This window comes from Pteronotus mesoamericanus, unplaced genomic scaffold (assembly GCF_021234165.1).
Source record: "Pteronotus mesoamericanus isolate MK-2021 breed Mesoamerican mustached bat unplaced genomic scaffold, CSHL_Meso_final contig_50, whole genome shotgun sequence".
NCBI lineage: Eukaryota > Metazoa > Chordata > Mammalia > Chiroptera > Mormoopidae > Pteronotus > Pteronotus mesoamericanus.
In genome coordinates, this window is record NW_026555186.1 from 33,270,322 (window position 1) to 33,286,067 (window position 15,746).

A 15,746-nucleotide genomic window follows, 5' to 3' on the forward strand; every position below is an offset into this window, starting at 1 on the left:
TGGGCCTATTCAATAACTTCTCGATTGACCCTCTGGCCTTTCACTTTCTGGCTGTTGCCTAGACTTCCAACCATATACATATATTTCTTAGTAATAATATACACATAATATAAAATTTACCATTTAACCATTTTAATGTATATATGGTACAACCATTATTCCTCTCTAGTTCCAGAACACTTTCATCCCTCCAAAATGAAACCACGTACTTATGAAGCAGTCACTCTCTATTCTCCCATCAGCCACTAATCTGTTTTCTGCCTCTCTACATTTGTATTCTGAGTATTTTATATAAATAGGATCATATAATATGTGATCTTTTGTATTTGGTTTCTTTCCCTTAGCACAATGTTTTCAAGGTTCCTCTGTTACCAGACAGGTACTGGCCTAGAACAGGTCTGCCTCAGGTTGGCCTGTAGTGTGTGGGTTCTTGACCTTGTACAGGAAAGATTTCACAACAGGAGTCCAGGTGATTTTGAGAGTACATTTCTTAAGGCTGGGGAACTGTGAAACAAAGGAAGGACTTAGGGTGAAAAAGTAACAGGAGAGAGCCCAGGTGGTGCTCTGCTTTCGTTCCTTAGAAATGTCATAGGATAGGAGTGAGCCAAGGTGGGACGCTGTTAGCTCACCGAGAAATGAAGGTCGCAGAGACAGAAGTCAGTCAAGGTGGGGCTGCTTTAGCTCACTGGGAAGTCTTAGATACAGGGGTCCTCGAGACATGACGGGGACCTTGGAGACAGGATCAGGTATAAGCCCAGGTTGAGCTGCCACTGCCCGCTGTTCCCCTGGCTGCCAGTCTCCTGAGGACCCTCAGAGTTTAGGAGGAAATAAAAGTTCATGCCCCGGAAGGGGCAAAGGTATGTTCTAGAGAGAGCCCACACTGATTCTGTCCTGAGGGCTTTTTATCTTTTTACTGTGGGTGAGAACCTTAGGGGTGAGTTTCAGTAGAGTATTAATTAACTTTCCAGGTGCATTTTTAATACACTGATGCATCAAAATGAGCACATAAAGGGGTTTGGAAATATTCTTTGGTCTGTTATACTGTTTTACTTTTATCTTGGGTCTGTCTTGTTTTTAACAGGGTTTTTTGTTATTTGTCCCTCTTACTTCATCTGTCCTTGTGTTTAATTGGGACAAATGAATTAGTTGGGTCTTTGTTCTCTATTTTCCAGATCAGGGAGATTTAAGCTAAGTATTCTTTTGCTGAGGAGGGGAGGTATAAACCACTTGCTCTCGAATGTCCTTGGTTAAGGGTGATAAGTTCTTGCAATTCACCACCTGGTTGTGAGTTGCTCAAACTGTTTGGCATTGTTTAATTTTCTTGTCTCCCTATTCCACTCCCTCAGGAATTTTCCCAGCTTCTGACTCTCCTGTCACACCTCCACTAGGTAGCCTGCAACAGTACTTCATTTTCTGGCTGAATAATATTTCATTGTATGGATAGACCATGTTTTGTGTATCCATTTTTCAGGTGATGATTACTTTAGTTGTCTCTGGCTTTGGGCTACTGTGGGTAGTTCTCCTAGGAACTGCTAACCACACTTGATGTTCCTGTCTCCCATGCCCCCCACATCCCGATCCTGTTGGGCTGCACTCAGTTTCTCCAGCATGCTGCGGGGACTCTCCTCCAGGCTCTCCTCTTGCTGTTCCTCCTGCCTAGAGCACTCTTCTATCCTTCTCTCTTTACCTAGTGAATGCCTCCATAAGTTTACGGTCTCATTTAGAAATCATTTTCCCACAAAAATTCTCCCTGACCCACGGCAGGTACAGGTCAACCTGTGTGGGACTGGAACTTTTATATTTTCAAGGGCTCTTTTTAAGAAAAAGCATCCAAATTGACAATACAAAAGTAGACATGCATTTTTAGAATAAGAACAGAAAGCAAAATAAGTGATTTTTTAAATAAAAGGCTAATATCTAATCCAGAAAAATATTATATTTTTATTAATTTATTACCTGACACATTCAGTTAATTTTTCCGAGCACTTGTTGGCTTAATAGTTTTAAATCAGTAATTATGCTATATATTTGTAACATCTTTTACTATAAAGAAAATATACTTCAACTTTTCCTCTAGTGTATTTGACTGAAAAATTTGTTTTATAATTTAATCTTAATGTCATGTAAGTATTTAGGATTATCATCAAATTTGGGGAAAAGTCTATCTATCAAATTTCTATCATAAGCTATAAGACTTTTGAGCAGTGAATAATCTTAAACACTCTCCCGACTGATAATTTACATTCCTCTGTTTTCTCTAATGTACTTGTTGTAATAACATGTTAGGAGTTTTGTATTAAATACATTAATGTCAGAATTCTGGGTCAAGTCAGCAAAGTATTTAAATATTTTTCCGATGTGTTTATATAATATCCTTCCATATAATATCAAATAATCTCACTGCTTCCTTTGAAAATTTTCTTTTTTTCAATAAATTGCTTTTGATTTGACTTCAATTTTTTTACAATTTGCTTCTTGATGTCGAATAATTTATCCTGATTTTATTGACCATGCTATCATTTCATATCATATTTCAGTAATCTTTCTAAAAATATTCTCTCAATTCTTAAATAAACATATTAAAGATAAAAAAAAAAAAAGATGAGTTTTCTTCACAAAAGTCCAAATCAGGAGTCTGTGACACATTGATTTTTTTCCAAAGTATTTTTTAATCCACTGTCCTATGACACTCCAGTGTAGTACTTAAGGGAAGAGTTCACAAATGGGGAACCTGCATGTAAGAAACATTTCAGATCATATATTTTGTCAATAGTGTAACTGAGAAAAGAGGCTACGTTACTCAATTATTCTCTACTTTTGTTCCTTCCAAGGCAAAGTATCAGTGCATTAACTATCCTGATTGTCTAGAAATTTTACAACTACAGTGCCTGTTTTTCACTCTATGGGGCTTCTAAGATCTGAGATACTAACCTAAAAGTACAAGCTCTCACAGGCCATGATAGATGATTATAAATTGGCCTAGAACAAGTTCTAGATTTGCAGTCACCTTGTTTTATAAACTATACACTGTAAGGATATTGCTTGAAAGTTTTCTCACAATGTGAAGCCTTAATATATTACCTATACCTAGGAGCAACTTTTAAAGATAAAAATAGACTTTTAAATATGAATAAGTTTTAACTAAAAAAATAATGGAGATCTGGAATATGTCTTTTCATGATTTTAGTTTTTAATGTTTTTAAAAATAACCTTTAAGGTCAATACTTAATTTTCTCAATAATCACTAAATTTTGAAGGATAAAAGCTTATTTAATGAAACAAAGACAATTGTAAGTAAATATTACATGGGAATATTTATTAAATATTATATAATTGTTATAATGTGGTTGATTCATCAATGAAACAAATGGAATGAGGAAGAGACAAGCATAGAGACAGAGAGAGGCTTAAAGATGCAATATATATTTAACTTACACAGGCTTCTGCTCAATTAGATTGATACCATTGTTTATTCCATGTCTTTATGGGGTTTAAGATAAATATTTTGAACTATTGAATTATCTACTGATATTTGAAGTAAATTTCCTTAGAAACTGTGGGAAGAGAAAGCATTCATTGACATTCTTCTCATGTATTTTCTGAGGGACTCCTTTAGTACAAAGAGCTCAAGGACACTTTGTCCAGGCAGTACTTGGCTCATAGCAGGTTCTCAAAAAAAGTTCAATAGATGGATAATTACTACATCTGTCCTCTTTCCATCCCAAGTGTGTTTTTAGTTATACCTGAACATACACACGTACACAGACTTGCCACTTCCAGAAATCAGCTCACTGCTCTTTTGTACATTTTTAGCTGTTAGGAACAACTTTTTCAAGTTTGAGATCATATTTGTCTCCCTGTGGCTTTACCAATTAACCTTTGTTCAAGTGCCTGGGAATCAAAGCTAGAAAATTTTAACATTTCTTGCCCATTTAGATGAAAGAAGACAACTACTGAGACCTCTGGACAATTTTTATTCCTTGAACTATACATAATGGCGTTTCTGATCGTCTAAAGTTGAAAATCTCTCAGAAGAGTATCGTAATCACATTGGAATAAGATAGGGTTTTTTTTTTGTTTGTTTGTTTTTTGTTTTTTAAAGCCCAAATTGAAGGCGGCCAAAATGAATCTCATGGAAACTCATTTTCCTTCTTTGCTATGGGATGCATAAACACCATCACCATATTTTAAGGAATTTTGAGTTTGTAGGAAATTATATCTTAGATATATATTTACATCTCTTCATAGGGTCACATAATATTTTAGTTGAAGCCTGCTCAGAGCTGGCTGGTTTGAAGTCCAGATGCCCCCTCTGCTTAGCATTTGCATTGCAGAGTGATTTTGAGGTTCTCAGTCTAAAGAAATTTGGTTTGCATTGTAGAATGTTCTCAGACTTCAAAAGATTTTTAAGTATGTTCTGAACTATTGAAAGTACTCTGGAATAAATTGCCATTGAATTTGTTTAGATTGCTATGAAAGTTCAGTGAATAAAAGGAAGGCTGAGTTCCAATTCAATTAAACTGTATTTCATTAAGCCAAGAAATCATGTTATTAGACAACCACGAGTTGTTCAGCAGTTGCCATTAGATTAAAAATAGAGCAATGTGTTTTATATATGCATGTGTGAGTAGCATATTGCTTTCATGGAAGTGATCAGGCTGCCAGGGTATGTGCAAAAAGTGTCGTGGACATGCAAGAAACATCATGGACATGCACTGAAATTTTTTCTTTTTCTTTTCTTTCTCTTTTTCTAGGTTATACAAAAGCAAATTTGTTGCCCTGAGCTCTATATTGAGGCCATCAGACCCAGTAACCAGATTAAAGAATTTATCTAGGTTTCATTAATATGTCTTTACAGGACTTGGTAGACATGCCATACTTCTTGACATTCTCGCAAAGGGAGAGCTAGTTGTCACAAATATGCAACGAGTTTTCATGGATGCTTACTTAGTGAAGGAAGTTCTCTCCTCTTTTATGACCATGGTATATGTGCACTTTATACAGCTCCAGGCCACGTGGGTTCTAGAGGGAGACGTTTGTCTCGGTGTGGCTGGCTTCTTCCTGACTGAGGCCCTCAGGAAGCGCAGCAGAGGGAAGAAAACCCTGGATGCAGTCCCCTTTTCTGGGCAGCCCTCTTTTCTGGTTGCTGTTCAAATTGCCTAAAGATCAACTCTTCTCTCCAGAAACAGGCCGGGATGTAGAAGAGTTGATTTCCCTTTCACATCAGGAGATGCTACATTTCCTCTCTTACCTCCTTACCCCCATGAAATCTAGCACTTTCCAATAAGAACTGTAATGACCAGGATGAAAAGCTTTTCCTAAGTCAATGTCATTCTGGGATCATAGGAGAATACACTTCCCAGTGTGCCTGTGGTCCAGGAGCTGCCCTTGTGGCTTTGGGGCAAGCTATGCGTGATTATGTCAGAAGATGATGGCTGGAATGGATTGACCACAGATAGTGTTTTGCTGTTAATTCTGCAAGGAGACTCTGAGAGGCTGTGTGTCTATCTCCCAATTATCCTAAAATGCTACTCAATGTAATGATGCATTGGGAAATGGAAAATGCTGAGGGGGTCATTTAGCAATCATACTCTAATAGTTTCTCTCAGCAGATTATAGGTTCTTTCCTCCCTTTTTATGGTAATATATGGAAGTAAATATAACAACTTTTCACAGTAAATTCGTATTCAGACAAGAACAGGTCCTTATCCACTTTAAACAACTAGGAAAATTATCTGAGAAGAGATCTCTTTGAAGTGTCTTGAGATTTTCATGAATAAACCCCAGAAGGATGGACATTCTTGCTATCTTCTGCACAAATACAGTTTTTGAGTTTGTCAATACACACAAGTGTGTATGCCTAAAGCCATACATTCTTCCATTATTTTTCACAGTTTCCTGTCATAATTACCTTGGAGAACAAGAGAAGGATATAATTGTGTGATTTTTAACACATAGTTCTTTTTCAAGGCTGTCCATTTTGATTAGAGCTTGCTTAATTATTCAAGACTATTTCTAAGTCTGAAAGTACATAAAGCTTAAGGAGGCCGAGCTGAAGCCTTAACTTGTTTAAAAGCAAAAGTCTTCCAAATTTCATCTCAGTTTTTAAAAAAAATGAGATTGAGGTTAGAAAACCTTAAAACTGTTTATATTTAAGTAGATATACAGCTCTATTTTACTGTATATGCATTAATGATGCAATTAAATTGAGTTTTGCCTGAAGGTGTTCTTACTATTGGATAAATAATTTTATTATTTTTAATTTTTTAATCTTAGGAATTGTTTTTTAAAACTTTTTAGATTTTTAAAATTATATTTTATGGATTATGCTATTACAGTTGTCCTGATTTCTCCCTTTTGGCACCCCTTCCACCCGGCGCCCCCCAACTACCTCAGACAATCCCCCCATCATTGTTCATGTGCATGGGTCATGCGCATAAGTTGTTTGGCAACTTGATTTCCTACACTGCACTTTACATCCCCATGGCTATTCTGTAACTACCTATTTGACTTCTTAATCCCCTCACCTCTTCATCCATTCCCCCACACCCACTCCCATCTGGCGACCATCAAAACACTCTCCATATCCATGATTCTGTCCTCTGTCCTTGTTTGCTTAGTTTGTTCTTTAGATTCAATTGTTGATAAATTTGTATTTTTTGCTATTTCATTGTTCATAGTTCTCATCTTCTTCTTTTTCTTAAATAAGTCCCTTTAACATTTCACATAATAATGGTTTGGTGATGATGAACTCCTTTAGTTTTGTCTTGTCTGGGAAACTTTTTATCTGCTCTTTGATTATAAATGATATCTTTGCTGGGTAGAGCAATCTTGGCTGTAGGTCCCTGCTTTTCATGACTGAATATTTCTTGCCAATCCCTTCTAGCTTGCAAAGTTTCTTTTGAGAAATCAATGGACAGTTTTGAGCTCCCTTGTAGGTAACTAACTTCTTTTCTCTTGCTTCATTTAAGATTCTCTATCTTTAACCTTTAGCATTTTAATTATGATGTGTCTTGGGTTGTGTCTCTTCGCATCTATCTTGTTTGCCACTTTCTGTGCTTCTTGGACTTGCATGTCTATATCCTTCACCAAATTAGGGAACTTTTCTTTCATTATTTTTTCATAGATTTCCAATTTCTTGCTCTTTCTCTTCTTTTTCTGGCACATTTATGATGAGAATGTTGGATCCCTTGATGTTGTCCCAGAGGCTGCTTGTACTATTCTCATTTTTTTAATTCTTTTTTCTTCCTGTTGTTCTGATTGGTTGTTTTTGCTTCCTTATGTTCCAAATTATTGACTTGATCCTTGGCTTCATCTACTCTACTGTTGTTTCTCTGTATATTGTTCTTTATTTCAATTAGTGTATTCTTCATTTCTGACGAGATCTTTTTTATATTGTTGGTGTCCTCAGGAAGTTCCTTGAGCTTCCTCTAACCAGTGTTTTGAACTCTGCATCTGATAGATTGCTTATCTCCTTTTCATTTAGCTCTTTTTCTGGAGTTTTGATCTGTTCTTTAATTTGGGCCATGTTATTTTGTCTCTTCATTTTGGCAATCTCCCTGTGTTTGTTTCTATATATTAGGTAGAGCTGCTATGACTCTGTGTCTTCATTAAGTGGCCTAATGTAGTAGGTATCCTATAGGCTCCAGTGGCACAGCCTCTTCTATTGCCCAAGTTGTGTAGTTGAAGTGTGCCCTCGGTGTGGGCTGAGTACAGCCTCCTCCTGTAGTTGAGCCTTGGTTGCTGTTGGCAGATCAATGGGAAGGATTTACCCAGGCCAGTCAGCTGCAAGGACTGGTTGTGACTACTTACCACCAACCTCCATCCCCCATGGAGGATCACCTGTGCAGGGGGCTGGGTAAGGGGCACTGATGTGATCTGTTGCTGTCCACTGGGTGCACAGATCCTGGTATTTCCTGGGTGGTATAGGCCAAGGTCAGTCCCCACCTGTGTTTTTTCCAGGGCCACCCTGCTTGAGCTATATAGCAATCTGAGATGGCTACAACTTGTTCTGGGCTTGGAGATTCCCAGAGAAAGCCAAACTGTGAATCACGGCTGGCTGCTGCTTTTGCTGGGTCTGGGGCTCACTGAGGCCTGCTGTTGCTTGTTTGAGAGGATTTAGGATGTTGTGAAGCAGGAGTCAAGGCAAGCCATTCATATGGAAAAACAGCTTGGGTGAGCCTGTAAATTGGGTAGGGTGGAGTCTCTGGGGATCTCCAAGGTGGGTCACACAGTGTTAGCCAGGCTGATGGAGTCTCAGACAAGGCACCAGCTTGCTGACTCTGTAGGGGGAAGGTTTAGAAAAGGGATCATGGCCTTTGCTCTCCTTGATGTCAGACACTTCAGTTTCTCCCTTTATGCTACTGGTGCCTTTTAAGCTGCTCTTGCAGTACTGGAGCTCAGAGGGAGTGGGTCTGAGTAGGTGAGTCTGCATGTGGGTTTTTTAAGAGGAACTTCCTGGAGCTCCAGGAGTTTCCTCCACTGACTTGATCCCTGTTGGCTTTTCCATCCAGAATTTGTGGGGACTTATCTTCCTGGCACTGGAACTCTTGGCTTAGGGGCTTGTTGTGGGGTTGGGACCCCTCACTCCAGAGATATCACTCTTGAAACTTTACCTGCCACATGTGGGAGAGGGACCAGCCGGTTGCGTCTGCACCCCTCCTACCAGTTTGGATGGGTGTGATTTCTTTAATTCCATAGTTGTCAGACTTCCATTCAACTTATTTTCTGATGGCGCTGAATGAAGGTTGTTCTGTATTTTAGCTGTAATTTTGATGATGTGGTTATGCAAAGATGTGAGCCATATCTGCCTACACTGCCATCTTGACAGGAAGTCCTAATTCTATTATTTTTAATCACTACTATGAAATTAAATGTGTGGTCAGGTGCCTGTCTGGAATATCTCATTTTTTCTCTTATGGATTTCACTCATGTGGAATCTAATGAACAAATTGAACTGATAAGCAAAATAGAGACAGACTCACAGAGCGCAAGCTGACAGCTCTTGGGGTGACGTTGGGGCAATTGGAGGGATGTAGCCAAAAAAGAAAAAGAACTCATGGACATGCATAACAGTGTGGTGGTTGTGGGGGGTAGGGGGGTGGTTGAAGGTAAAAGGGTATAAGGAGGAATAAACAGTAATGGAAAATAATACAATAAAAACAAACTATTAAAAATGTATAAAAAGTTTAAATCTGTTTTTAAAACAATAAATTATGACAAGTGGTTTTACTTTCTTTAAATTTCATTTAGAAATGTTTTTACCATTTTCTGAAACCTGATCAAGTTTACTGTGAAAGAACTTTTAAATCTTTCTCCTCCTTTGAAATTTAGATAAAAGCTATAGAGATTTCCTTTTACATTTGCTGTTGTAATTTTATACTGAAATCCCACAGATGACAGTATTTACAAAATCAGGTCCTCGGAATAATAATCCATTGTGTACCATAGCATGTAAATATGGTTTTGATAGTTAATAGGTGCTATGTGCTGAAGGGAACCCTCATTTATCCAGTACAGCAGAGTGACAAGGGATACTGCATGCCACGTGAAGAAAAGTTTCTTACTAGATTACTGGGTTTTTGTGATTTTTTTCCTGGATAGTGGGTGGGCAGAATTAGAGGGCTGGAGAAATATTACAAGTTCAATAACATATATTATGTAAATAGCTAAAATATATAGTTTGGGTTGTCTGATACCCATAGGAAATTGCATTATTAAACCAAGGACTTGTCAGTGTTTAAATATAAAGTGACATCATTTCTAAACACATGGGTCATACTTACATGTGTTGATGTAAAGCTACATGGTGGAACTTTCAATTTGTTCATTTTTCCTTGTCTTTCTATTAGATGATTATGATGATGATGATGATGATGATGATGACTGTCAATATTTATTGAGCACTTATTATGTGCCAGGTATTGTTTCTGGGCTCCAGATGCATCATTAATTTATTTAATCTATTTTTAGTCTCATTTATAGTTGGGAGATCTGACTTGGTTTCAATTTGCATGAGAAAGAAAAAAAATCTTTACACGCCTCCTGAAGGCCCAGTATCTGTCTCCCTTATCTTCTATTTTTCCTTGCCCAACATGAGAATACTTCCTAGCATTTTGCTTGACGTATTTTTTGTTTGCTTATTTTATTCCCTCCTCTTATGAACTCATTCACTCCCAAAGTCCACTGCCCTGGAAAATTAGGGCACATAGGCCTGGTTGCTGCTCCACTCTTTTTCCTTCCTTTCCCACATCCCATGGCCATTATTCAGCTTGACTTGATTGTCACTGTTGGATAATGTTGTCATAGTCTTGGTTTTTAAACAAGAGAAAAGAAATCTAGGTTATTATGCAAAATCTCTAATATTAAAATAATGATTCAAATTTTGGGGGAAAAAACTGTGAACACCGAAAAAATATGCCAGTGAGCATATCTAGAGTATAAGTTTGAAATCTCCATGTTGACTTCAATGAGTGCTTAGTTTATTTTTTTATTTTTTTATCTTTTGGTGGTAAAGGGAAGGAGTCTTTATTCAAAAGCTTCAGTTTTGGAATAACAGCTCTCCACATTCATTAGTTGCTTAAGCCTATCAATTAAGGTTAAACTCTTTAACGCCTGAGTTCTCCTATCATTCTCACTGTTAGTTTGAATTATCTTTTTTCTATAGGGTTAGTTTACAAACTAAAACAACATAAGACACAAAAGCGACACCATTTTGGAAGAGTGGCAGGTTTCTGCCTGGAACTTGTCCCCTCTAGAATGCCCAAAGAATAACCCTGCCACCCTCTGCCAGGGCAGCCCAGAGTTCCTTCCCGTCCACAATACTGTCTGCTGTTGGCAGCTGCAACGTGGCCGTCCCGGCCTCCTGGAGGAAGAGAGCCAGAGAGCCAGCCAGCCCGCCAGCCCAGCAGCCCAACAGCCCGAGAGCCCCTGGTTTATTGTTTATAATTTAGGCATTAAAAAACAATTGCTATGTTTATAATTAAAAAACACGCAATCCTACAAATCACAAAACTCAAAAATCTTAAGACACAACACATTATAAAAGCCAATAATTAAGAAACTAATTTAAGAACAATATAAGTCTCTTTTATAGGGGTTTTTTTTTTGTGTTTGTTTACTTATTTGGCTTCTCCAATCATATTTCTTATTCTTTTAGTTCTTTTAAGAACACTAAACATTTAGTTAAGAATGCAATGACAATGAAAGGGAATGCAGTGGCTTTTAAAGGGAAAAGCAAAGAGAATAAAATATTCAGTGATTATAATGTCACTTGATATCTGTTCCACTCAGAAAAAAAATGAAATAAAACTTAGTAAATGCTCACAGGCATATCAGTTTGCCCCTCTGAATTTCACTGTCCCTTCTGTCAAGCGATGGTCTTACCTGCTTTTAGTATCCTTTCATCTTCCCTTCTATCACATCCACAAGACTTCAAAATAACAGTCGTAATTATATAGAGAGGGAGATATTGTTAATTTTTATCAAGACTGCTATTCAGAGCCTGCTGTCTCCGAGTCTCTATAAGCTCCTACTAGCTAATACACAAATGCTTGATATTTACCTTCTGTATTAGTTAACCTTGGGCAAATGTAACAGAATACAATAGGCTGGGTGGCTTAAACAGCAAACATTTATTTATCACAGTTCAGGAGGCTGGAAGTCTGAGACCAGGCCACCAGCATGGCTGGGTTCATGGTGAGGGTCCTCTTCCTGATTTACGGATCACTGCTTTCTCACTGTATGTTCACATAGTGGACAGAGCTCTGATCCTTTTTCCCCTTAGAAGGGCACAGAAATCCATCATGGGAGATCTACCCCTATGACCTTATTCAAACTCAGTCCCTTCCCAAAGGTCCCACCTCCGAATACTGTCACATAAGTGACTAGAGCTTCAACATATTAATTAGGAAAGGAGGTCACAAACATTAAGTCCATAGGATCTCCCATTGGAAAGCATTAGAGACATTAAATTTTATTGCTGTGTGAATTTGGGCCAGTTCCTCAAATTGCCTGTGTCTCAATTTACTCCTCTCTAGAATGGGGATGTTACTGATAGGGTTGTTGAGAGCAATGATGGATTTAATCCATGTAAAACCCCCTTAGAATGGTAGCAGACACAGGTTAGTATTTAACAGGTGTTGGCAATTACCCACAGACCATAGGGAGAGAATACATTCCCCCAAATATACACTATACAACAGAGGTGGCATCTCCCTTTATCTTTTGGATGCAGCCCAAGGCAATCGTAGGTCATGGGAGAATACTGGTAAAAACATCTAAGTCAATGTTTGCAATCTGGGTGGGTTCTGTGCTTCACTGGCCTGTTTAAGTTTACACTCACATTTATAAGCCCTTAGCACTTTCTCACTGGCTCTTGTCCAAGTCGCTATGTACAACAGCTAGGCAAGTCTTCATTAGTAGTTGCTCATTCAGAAAGTATGAATTCCAGGGCAATCATTAGAGGAGGGCGGGCGTGAGTCTTTGGGTTGTGATATGGGTGCGATATGGGTATTCAGCCCACAGCTTCAAGACCATAGCAAGGCCTCAGCGCAGACGACTCAGGCCTTCTTTGTATCCCTAAGGAGGGGGAGGATGAGGGCATGAGAGGAAGAGCTGGGTGTTAGAGGAGGGAACACATGCTTAGCTCTTCTCAACAGGAGATGTTCTTCCAGAGAAAGACCAAGCAGGCAGCTATTAGAACTAAGATAAAATTTGGTGCTACTGATTGTCAACATCTTTAATATCTTTGGCAATTGAATTTTTCTTTGTCATAACAGTTCTTTAATAAGGGTGCCTCTGATTTTTTTCCAAACTGGAATGTACATGAAGTGTATTTAAAGATGTTGACCATTCTTTAAAGATTTCCTAAAAGGACGCTTTGAAAAATAATGAATATCAGAAAATTGTTCTTTAAAACCTTAAAATTTTGAATAAATATGCTAAATGATGCTATTCCTGATACATGTTAGTACATTCACAGATTTCATGCAATATGCTTATTCCTTTTATCCTTGGGATACAAAATAATAAAACTGAGGAATTTTGGGTTTTATTTCTTTCACTTTCCAAATAGGTAACATTGAAGAAAATATAATCTGGAATGGAAATTGTACATCTGATATAGTTTGAAATGACTGATTAAATTGTCTTAGGTTTGGAGAGAGATTGAGGATAGGAAACATTATTCTTCAACATATAGCCTGAGTTTATTAGTACTCTTGTGGAAAGAAGACGGCATTACTATAAAAATAAAGACTTTGGGGTTATGGAAATGTTTAAAATTAAAGAAGAATAAAAAGATCGCACAACTAAGGCAACACCAAATTGGAAACTATAGTAGAAAAAAATGTTATAAAAGAAAATAATGGGTCAGTTGAAAAAGTGGAATAAGAAAAGCATATTAGATAAAAGAATTATCATTTATCATATATCAATGATATATCATTTTAGTACAGTTTATAATTATACTGTGATTATGAAATAGCATACCTTTATTAGGAAATATACATTGAAGCATTCAGGGGGTAAAGACTCAAGGTGTATGCAACTTATTTTCAGATTGTGTACAAAAAATATTGTATCTATTTTGTGTACATAATATGATAGTATGCCAATTAATAGAAATGCACACACATATATAAATACAAACACACCCATGCTTACCTCACACACACACAGAGCCTTAGTCTGTTCGGGCTGCTATAACAAAAATACTATAAACTAGATAACTTGCAAACAACAAACATTTTTTCCTCACAGTTCTGGAGACCGGGAATTCCAAGATCATGGCACTGACAGATGTGGCATCTGTGAGAGCCTTCGTCTCACTGTAACTTCATACAGTGGAAGAGGCAAAGGGACTTTCTCAGACCCCTTCTGTAAGGTCACAAATCCCATTTTTGAGGGCTCTCCCTTCATGACTTTATCACCTCCTAAAGGGCCCACATCCTAATAACATCACCCTGGGTGGCCGGATTTCAACATGGGAATGTTGTGAGGCCACAAACATTCAGGCCACGGGGTGTATATGTATATGGAAAGGAAGAGAGAACAAATAATAGAGCAAGTGGTATAAAATGTTATCAATAATTGAATCCAGCTAAAGGGTAGACAAGTCTGCTCTGTACTATTCTTATTCTTGAAACTTTTCTGTAGTGTTAAAGTGTTTCTAAATAAGAGGTAAAAAATAAATAAAAATTCACCATCAAACAAAAGATTATAACTTTCCAATTTTCAAGATCTTATTACTTGGCATGCCTTGAGAGTGGCACAGTGCATTTTACTGGAAGCAAATTGTTTAAGAAAATACTACAGGTGGGAAGCAAACTTCAATTAACTGTATAAAGGAAAGCCCTTTGAACAAGCAAGAGCACTTGGCTGATATTTACAAGTTGAGAAAAGCCATCCTGTAGTAGAGAAACCAATAGACTTGAATGGGAGGCAGTACAGCCTCTAGGCAGAGAGGCTGCCTGTGCCGGGACTATGGCTCTTCTTAGATGTCTCTGGTAAGCCTAAGACAGAGGCTGGGCTGGCATGTAAAGAGAGAGGAGGGAGGAAGAGAAAGAAAGATAGACAAATGCTAAGAGAGAAAGAGGAGAGAATTATAATAATAGCTACTATTCACTGAGAGCTTACCGTGTGTTGGCTTTGTTTTTTGGTACTTTTACTCTCATTTCATTCCCTCTTCCCTCCTCCAAGAACACCTATGATGTTTAGTATTATTATTTCCATTTTACAGATAAAGAAGCTGGGACTCAGAGAAGCTTCTATATAAGTTAGACTATGGTAGAACTGATACTTAAATGGAAGTTTGCCAGACCTCAAAGCCATTTACCACTACATCATATGGTATCCTAGTGTCTCTTCTGGGGAAATGGAACGAGGGTGTCTCAATAGTTCCTTCAAAGGCCTTTTGGCAGCTCCTGGGCAGGGCCATAGGTGTCAAGATGTTAAGAACATCCACCTTGACTTTTGCTATTCCAGCCTTGAGATCTTAAAGTCAATAAAGAACTGTTGGCATATCCCAGGGAGTAGTTTCTTAGATTGCCTAGCACCTAGGGCCAAGAGAAGCAATTCAGTTCTCAGGCAGCCGCATGTAGTTCCAACTCCCTTTCCTTCCTTGCTATGCAGACATGCACTGTGAAGTGTAAGAAGTGGTTTGGGGGCCAAATACTACAGTGTGGATGGAAAACTCTTGCCTCATGCAGAAGCAGCTGTGGAGTTCTTGGTATTATTCATTTTCTGACTGTCTTTTAAAAAAGCCAAGTGCAAATGTACTCAACAGGATGATAAGCAGTTTGTTTAAGGAACTACACACATTACAGAGATATTAACTTGTTTGCTAGGTTTTCGGTAGCTGGATATTAGGTTTCCAGATAGAGCCAATAAATGAATACATTTATGGAAGGAGACCTTCAGCATTCAAGTTCTATTTTTCCTAGTCTCCAACAAAACCAAATTATAGTTCACTCCTGCTCATGAGTTCGTTTCTCTCTTTAAAAGGCTAGGGATGCCCAAATTTAAGTGGATAATTACTTTTTAAATACTAATTCTGTTATGTCAAGGCTAAAAGCAAAGTTCATCATGCCCAAAGTGCAAGCTCAAAAAGAAAATTCGGCAAACCAGCTGTTATAGGGTATGTAGCTCATTAGAAATTGTCTTGCTTACAAGAAGCAGTTAGAACTTAGTCTTAATTTTCTTTCATTTCGTTGCTGGGTTTTTGACTCTTGAGTGTAGGTACTATA